Here is a 9078-nt window from a genome sequence, read left to right on the forward strand (position 1 = left end):
ATACATTTTAAATATTTATTCAAATCCTCCTGCTGCAGGATTATTTTCCTCTAGAATGGTTCATATTAAGATCTGACATCTGTAGCAGATGGGAAGACTAGTAGTCACAGTGAATTGGTGTGAGAAGGTGTTTGCTGCTTGGCAAAAAGTTCAAAGTCTTTTTTTATTTTAAAAGGCAAGTCAGTTTAGAACAAATTCTTATTTTCAATGACAGGTTAACTGCCTGTTCAGGAGCAGAATGACAGATTTGAACCTTGTCAGCTCGGGGATTTGAACTTGCTACCTTTTGTTTACTAGTCCAACACTCTAAAGCCACTAGGCTACCCTGCCGTCCCATGTATGAACCTACTTACTAAGACACAGCGCAATCATATTCTCCTACACATTTGCAAAAGTTAGTCGCAACCCTCAAAATAACATAAAATAACAAATCACTAACATTATCCTCTGTCAATCTGTTTAAAAATGTATATTTTGAAAGTATGTATGGTACAGTAAAACAATATACTACAGTGAATCGGTTGACACTGGCATCTATTTGATTGACGACACGATTGAGACAATCAAAAAACTGTTGGAATGAAACTGTATTTATTCACGGTGATTCATTGAGTATCTACAGTACAATAATATAGACAATAGCTCCTGTCACTCTGTAGCTCAGCTGAAAAGCATTTCCTAGATGCTGTCAAAGCTTGACACCTAGCCAGCTGTCTGAAAACTGAAACTGAAAGGAGATGTAAGCTGGTAAACATCACCACTGTCATCAGCCTTATCAAAGCGGCTTTATATCAATCACTTTCCCTATCAAAGCTAATCAACTGGTCTCCTGGTCCCAGCTCAGAACATCCGTCAAGACAGGGAACAAACACAGACTCATTTGTCCACTAAGGCCAATATTTGATGTTTTCTCTGCTCAGAAAGGTTGAAAACAAACCAGTCATCCAAAGGTTGAAAGTGTGCCCTGTTTTCCAATGACGTCAGAGCACAATATTTTCCCCCTCTGTTCCATCATGCTCTTGGCTCCAGCTGAGCTCCGCTGAGCTGCAAACGAGATGGTAGCGATTGATTCATCTACGGTTCAGATCCAGTGCCACGTCAGACAGTCAGACAGACAGACATGTAAATAATCAGATACATCGGTGACGCACCGTCAGAGCCCTGGCGAACGCAGACCTGTCCCGTGGTCTCGTTTCATTCCGCTGGATTTAACCGGCTACCTCTTATCAGCCCCCTGCACACAGGCCGTCCCCACAGTAACCGTCTTCCACCACCAATCCCAGGGCAGCGATGTGCATCCACCGGTTTATAGCCGGGTCGGCGCTGGCCTGGTTTTCATCACTGCTGCAGAACTGGCCTCTATCTATCTGGGGAAACAAGAGAGAGTTATTTAGAGCCAAACAACCCACTCAGCTAATATTATGACATTTGTTCTGCCCTCTAATATCTGCTTGTTTTGGATTTCCGTTTGTGATCGATCTCAAGAGATACTGTCAAGTTACAATGCCAATCCGCTTAACTTCAAAACACTTATTTGAACAGAAACGTAGGTTAGCAAGGTTCAAACAGATATTGTCCTTAATAGATGATGTTGACTACTTTTTAACAGAATACTTCCCAAAAGAAATGTGAAGTTACAGTTAGTTTACTGTAGCCTCTGGGCTTGTTAAGGCATTATGCTCCACAGGGAGCAAAGAGGAGTAGCTCTAAGTAAGAAAATACTGTTTCCTATGTTGTCAAGCACAATTCTGTCCTAACACAACTTTTAATCCTGTTAAGATCAGCAGAATAGAGACAGAAACACTGTGACTGCCAGGAAAAGCAGGGTATAAAAGTCCTAACCCGAACACAATGGGGATTTGTCTGAGACTGTCACATCTTGGCAAAGTGTACAGCGCTGGAGGCATCCGCTGCTATAGTGTATCAATGATTCATCTGAGGCGGGCAAGTCTCTGCCTGTTCCTTCCCTGAGTGCTGCTCTAGTCGTCCCTTATACTTACTTACTCTCCCTTCTCCACTGAGCCTGTGCTGTGAATGCCTCCATTCACAGTGCACATATTAGGGCACGATTAGCAGACTGTTTGTTCCATTCTCATGTTGTTACACCACATCTGGAATGCTCACAGCGATGACATCATAGCAGATGATACAGAACAGATCCATGGCCTCCTCCTAACAATAACACCCAGTGTTCCCCTCTCACCAGGGTCTTAACAGTGGGTGCAGGGCCCAAAATTGCCCTCTGAGTGCCTACTACCCTGACGTATGCCATTCTGGCTTTGTTGTGGCCCTGGGGGGCTCCAAGGACAGACTGTCCAGCCAATCGGCCCCAGAGCCAGAGCTTGCCAAAGCCACCGCTGGCCTCTCTCCTCCAGTCCTGCCTCCTTTCCCTCCCTCCCTCCCTCCTCTTATCCTTCTCTTGTCATACTGTATCTAACCTTCAAACTTGTCCACATTTCAGCACACTGTTCACCTTGGTGTGAGGCTCAGAGAAGCTTCTCTTAATAACTGTCAATCAGAGGTCAGCAGCATCAAAATATGTTATGTTCTCTATAAGAGAAGCAGGGGGTTCGGAGGGGTGGAGGGGGGTTGCTAGCATTTGGTACAATTGTTCAGGTAATTACAGTACCAGTCAAAAGTTTGGACACACCTACTCATTCAAGGGTTTTTCTTTACTTTTACTATTTTCTACATTGTAGAATAATAGTGAGGACATCAAAACTAATAAATAACACATATGGAATCATGTAGTAGCCAAAACAAGTGTTAAACAAATAAAAATATATTTTAGACTCTTCAAAGTAGCCACCCTTTGCCTTGATGAAAGATTTACACACTCTTGGCATTCTCTCAACCAGCTTCACCTGGAATGTTTTTCCAACAGTCTTGAAGGAGTTCCCACATATGATGAGCAGTTGTTGGCTGCTTTCCTTCACTCTGCGGTCCAACTCATCCCAAACCTTCTCAATTGGGTTGAGGTCGGGTGATTGTGGAGGCAAGGTCGTCTTATGCAGTACTCCATCACTCTTACACAGCCTGGAGGTGTGTTGGGTCACCGTCCTGTTGAAACACAAATGATAGTCCCACTAAGTGCAAATGAGATGGGATGGCATTTAGCTGCAGAATGCAATAAACGCAACAAATAAATCAGACAGTGTCAACAGAAAAGCACCATCACACCTCCTCTTCCCTCATTCATGGTGGGAACCCCCACATGCGGAGATCCTCCGTTCACCTACTCTGTGTCTCACAAAGACACAGTGGTTGGAACCAAAAATCTCACATTTGGACACATTAGACCAAAGGACAGATTTCCACTGGTCTAATGTCCATTGCTCATGTTTCTTGGCCCAAGCAACTCTCTTCTTATTATTGGTGTTCTTTAGTAGTGGCTTATTTGCCACAATTCGACCAGCCTGATTCACAGTCTCCTCTGAACAGTTTATATTGAGATATGTCTGTTTCTTGAACTCTGTGATGCATTTATTTGGGCTGCAATTTCTGAGGCTGTTAACTAATGAACTTATCCTCTGTAGCAGAGGTAACTCTGGGTCTTCCTTTTCTGTGGTGGTCCTCATGAGAGCCCGTTTCATCAAAGCGCTTGATGGTTTTTGCAACTGCACTTGAAGAAACTTTAAAAGTTCTTGAAATTGTCCGGATTGATGGACCTTCATGTCTTAAAGTAATGACAGACTATCATTTCTCTTTGCTTTTTTGAGCTGTTCTTGCAATAATATGGACGTGGTCTTTTACCAAATAGGGCTATCTTCTGTATACCACCCCTACATTGTCACAACACAACTGATTGGCTCAAATGCATTAAGGAGAGAAATTCCACAAAGTAACTTTTAACAACGCACATCTGTTAATTGAAATGCATTCCAGGTGACCTCATGAAGCTGGTTGAGAGAATGCCAAGAGTGTGCAAAGCTGTCATCAAGGTGGCTACTTTGAAGAATCTCAAATCTCAAATCTATTTTTCATTGTTTAACAATATTTTGGTTACTACGTGATTCCATATGTGTTATTTCATAGTTTTGATGTCTTCACTATTATTCTACAATGTAGAAAATAATAAAAAATAAAGAAAAACCCTTGAATGAGTAGGTGTGTCCAAACTTTTGACTGGTACCCTTTATATTTGAAGGTAAAAGAGAATAACATAATGTCTACTCAAACAACACAACGCAGCCTGAAGCAAACCCAACAGAAGAGAAGGGAGGATAGAGGGATGTGACTGATGGGGAGAGAGAGAAAGAGTCAGAAGGGAATGGGAAGGTGAGTGAAAGAGAAAGGAAACAGGATGAGAGAATATGGGGTAGCGATAAAAAGAGTAAGGGGTGAGTAGAAAAAGAAAGAGTGAAAGGAGGAAAATTCAATTTTCGTTGTGTCTCTCTCTCCCTATCTCTCTACAGCTTTCTCTCCGTCTCCCTGTGTCAGTGTCCAATATCAACTTCTAAAACAATTATTGAACTGCCGTAGGAGGAGCAGAGAGCACAGTCAGCAAACAGACCTGGGAAGAGTTCCTGTCACAGAGAAAAAGGGAAGAGAGTAGAGAGGGGTGAAAGAAAGGATAGGATGAGGGGGAGGGGGAGGGGGAGGAGGGAGAACTGAACAATCATCATAAAAATGTAAATTTAATGAAAGTTAAACCTCGTATTGATTCGGCTAACAGTTCACTCATGAATGTGTGTGTGAGAGAGCGAGTGTATGAATGTGTGTGTGTGAGAGAGAGAATGTAAGCGTGTTTGTGTGTGTTCTCTAGCTGTATCTAGGGCGTCTTTGGAAGAAGACAAAACTACTCAGGGCGAAAGCAGATTATGAGATTAAATATAAATAAATACTGTAACTATTTAAATGAATGCACTAGTAAAATGGGTTGGAAATCATTTCGCTTAAGCTTGTTAAAGGACTGTGTGTGGACTTGCATCCCATCAGTGTGTGTGTGTGTGTGTGTGTGTGTGTGTGTGTGTGTGTGTGTGTGTGTGTGTGTGTGTGTGTGTGTGTGTGTGTGTGTGTGTGTGTGTGTGTGTGTGTGTGTGTGTGAGATGATGACGACTTTGTAATGGCATCTCTGAGAGGTGGGAAATGAATCTCCTAATCAGTGCACGGCGTGTTAGCTTAGCAATGGCCTCTAGGTGGGGAATTACCTGCAGAGCGTCTCTGCCCCCAATGACTTTGCCTATTTCCTCTCATTTACTGTAGCTGAGCAATGACTGGACTGCCCTGCCTAAGACTGTATGGCCAGGCAGCGGTCAAACCAATCTCGGATAATACAGTACAGTAAATCTCCCATGCACGCTATTATTTTATAGTAACACTGAAAGTAACATCAACAATGGTATAATCATATAGGAGTATAGGTCTTGTTTTGGTATGAGACTGCTCTTATTTAAATGGCAGGAGAAAGGTATTGTGGTACTTTTAAAGGTTTTATTTCACTGTTTCAAATGGATGGAAGTAACATACTGTATGCATTGCAGACTTGGTGTGTATGAGTGTGTGTGCATGTGTGTTTGTGTTTACTATATGTGTAAATAGTAAGGAGCACTCAACACCCAACATATGGCAGCAGATGCGAGAGGGTGTTTTGAGTGTGTGTGAGAGAGAGAGAGGTTTATAGGCACCCAGCACTTTGCACAGCAGATGTCACATTCTGTCTGGCACAATGATCTGTGGGGCTGCTCTAGTTATATCCTCCTCTCTGTCACCACACTAGAGGTCGACCGATTAATCAGAATGGCCAATTAATTAGGGCCGATTTCAAGTTTTCATAACAATCGGAAATCGGTATTTTTGGGTGCCGATTAAAATTTGTTAAAAAAATGTATAGCTTTATTTATCTAGGCAAGACAGTTAAGAACACATTCTTATTTTCAATGATGGCCTAGGAACGGTGGGTTAACTGCCTTGTTCAGGGGCAGAATGACAGATTTCCACCTTGTCAGCTCGGGGGATCCAATCTTGTAGTTAACTAGTCCAACGCAATAACGACCTGCCTCTCTTTCGTTGCACTCCACAAGGAGACTGCCTGTTATGCGAATGCAGTAAGCCAAGGTAAGTTGCTAGCTAGCATTAAACTTACCTACCTTACTCATCTCATATGTATATGTATATACTGTACTCTATATCATCTACTGCATCTACTGCATCTTTATGTAATACATGTAATACATGTATCACTAGCCACTTAAACTATGCCACTTTGTTTATATACCCTACATTACTCATCTCATATGTATATACTGTACTCGATACCATCTACTGCATCTTGCCTATGCCGTTCTGTACCATCACTCATTCATATATCTTTATGTACATATTCTTTATCCCTTTACACTTGTGTGTATAAGGTAGTAGTTTTGGAATTGTTAGGTTAGATTACCCGTTGGTTATTACTGCAATGTCGGAACTAGAAGCACAAGCATTTCACTACACTCGCATTAACATCTGCTAACCATGTGTATGTGACAAATAAATTGGATTTGATTTGATAAAAAACAATCAATCATAATCACTAGTTAACTACACATGGTTGATGATATTACTAGATATTATCTAGTGTGTCCTGCGTTGCATATAATCTGACTGAGCATACAAGCATACAAGTATCTAAGTATCTGACTGAGCAGTGGTAGGCAGAAGCAGGCACGTAAACATTCATTCAAACAGCACTTTCATGCGTTTTGCCAACAGCTATTTGTTGTGCGTCAAGCATTGCGCTGTTTATGACTTCAAGCCTATCAACTCCCGAGATGAGGCTGGTGTAACCGAAGTGAAATGGCTAGCTAGTTAGTGCGCGCTAATAGCGTTTCAAACGTCACTCGCTCTGAGCCTTCTAGTAGTTATTCCCCTTGCTCTGAATGGGTAATGCTGCTTCGATGGTGGCTGTTGTCGTTGTGTTGCTGGCTCGAGCCCAGGGAGGAGCGAGGAGAGGGACGGAAGCTATACAGTTACACTGGCAATACTAAAGTGCCTATAAGAACATCCAATAGTCAAAGGTTAATGAAATACAAATGGTATAGAGGGAAATAGTCCTATAATTCCTACAACCTAAAACTTCTTACCCTGGAATATTGAAGACTCATGTTAAAAGGAACACCCAGCTTTCATATGTTCTCATGTTCTGAGCAAGGAACTGAAACATTAGCTTTCTTACATAGCACATATTGCACTTTTACTTTCTTCTCCAACACTTTTTGGTTTTGCATTATTTAAACCAAATTGAACATGTTTCATTATTTACTTGAGGCTAAATTGATTTTATTGATGTAATTATATTAAGTTAAAATAAGTGTTCATTCAGTATTGTTGTAATTGTCATTATTACAAATAAATAAATAAAAATCGGCCGATTAATCGGTATCGGCTTTTTTGACCCTCCAATAATCGGTATCGGCATTGAAAAAAATCATAATCGGTCGACCTCTACACCAAGTCCATGAGTCTGCTCTCCAACACAGAGGGAGCAGGTAGGATGCTGGGGCTCGCAACAGGAGAGAGAGCTGTGAAAACTAGAGCAAGACTGGTAGAAAGAGAGAATAAGAGACATGTCGAGCTGGGGGGGGGGGGGGGGGGGGGGGACAGGTTCCCAAGTAAGCAGAAAGGTTACAGGAAGAGGTGAGGTTGTTGGTTTATAAACTCAGGGATATGGTTAACTAAAGCTAGGGTCACAAATAGAAAAACTAGGGGTTAACTAAAATTGGTAAGAGGGGGTTTACAAACCAAAGCTGGGAGGGGGTTCTCAGTCCAACTCAAACACAGCAAATGCCTGCCTGGTCTCAGGGCTGGCAAGCCAGACTGGCGCTTTGAGAGAGAGAAAGAAGTGACTGTGTTAGAGAGAGGAGTGAACAAACAGCTCGGGGGAGCTGGAACCCCAGCTAGTGAGACTTGCAGCCATTTTACATCAGATTGTTCCCTTCCACTTTAACGACAACAAGAGCTGGGAACAGGAGGAGGAAAGGAAAGTCTAAACGGGTGTTGATAATGAGAGAGGAGCAGATAGAGAAAGAGCGTGAAGAAGTGTGATGAGAAAGTGATGGCGCAGCAACGAATGTTTCATTTCTCCACTCACGTGGACAAAGACATTGTAGTAGTTAATTTGTTAAGAGACTTACCATCAGATAGAAACAGATACTGTAGGGATGAGGATGCAATGGAAGGCAGCATGGAGCCTTGACTTGGACTGCTCTTCTTATGTGAGTGGAACAATAGCCTGATTACAAAAGCTCTTTTGATTTAACAAGATGCACAGTGTGGCCAAGAGGATTGTGGGGATTTTCTCTGCCTCTCTTTATCTCGCTCTCTCTTTCTTTCTTTCTTTGATTATTTATCTCTCTCCATCTCTGTCTGTCTCTGTCTCGCTCTCGGTCTTTCCTCTCTGAATCTGTGTCGCAGTCTTAACGGTCGGGCAACGACTGCATGTTAAACGCTCTTTGTTTGTAATCAATCAGCACAACATTATATAAGAGCAGAACAGGGTTTATTATAGCAGCGGCTCAGAAGAATGACACCAGTCTGCACATCCATCAACTTCACACCACAGGGCCCTGCAAAATAACACTCCCTATTCACCAACCATGGCACATTTAATGGGCGTTGGTGTCCTATAACATGACAGGCAAAGTCATGCAAAACAAATTCAAATATCATTGGAGAAGACAGTTGTCTAAGAGCAGGTTGAATACCTTATGCAGGTGGAATAGAACACTCTAGAAAGGCAATCGGTGAAACGTTACCTCTTCTGTCATTTCAAAAAGCTAAGTCCCCATTTGAGATAACTGCTAAGCTCTGTCACAAGCATTCGTCTGAGTAACAAACCAATTTCAGTAGGACATGTTATCCCCGTGATTTGGGGCCTGGCCATACCACAGTGAAACATGTTGAGACCAAAGAGAAGAAGAGCATGTGTGTGAACACTCCAGCTATCAGAGAGAGAGAGAGAGAGAGAGAGAGAGAGAGAGAGAGAGAGAGAGAGAGAGAGAATGAAAGAAAAAAAACAAGAGGCTTGCTTGACTTTGAAGTGGCCCTTATCACCTTCCCTGCCTCCTCCTTCACCCATCATCCTGTCCTCCACCC

At 42.4% G+C, this 9078-nt stretch overlaps 1 long non-coding RNA gene across 1 annotated transcript; it reads right to left on the reverse strand.

Annotated features, from left to right (window-relative positions):
- Positions 1-569: 569 nt before the first annotated feature.
- On the reverse strand, positions 570-8220 carry LOC116356370 (uncharacterized). Its single transcript, XR_004204883.1, has 2 exons — positions 8118-8220; positions 570-1367 (listed from the first exon to the last, which is right to left on the reverse strand). It is a non-coding gene; the product is annotated as an uncharacterized LOC116356370 (long non-coding RNA).
- Between the last annotated feature and the right edge of the window lie 858 nt (positions 8221-9078).

This window comes from Oncorhynchus kisutch, linkage group LG22 (genome assembly GCF_002021735.2).
Source record: "Oncorhynchus kisutch isolate 150728-3 linkage group LG22, Okis_V2, whole genome shotgun sequence".
In the NCBI taxonomy this organism is placed as follows: domain Eukaryota; kingdom Metazoa; phylum Chordata; class Actinopteri; order Salmoniformes; family Salmonidae; genus Oncorhynchus; species Oncorhynchus kisutch.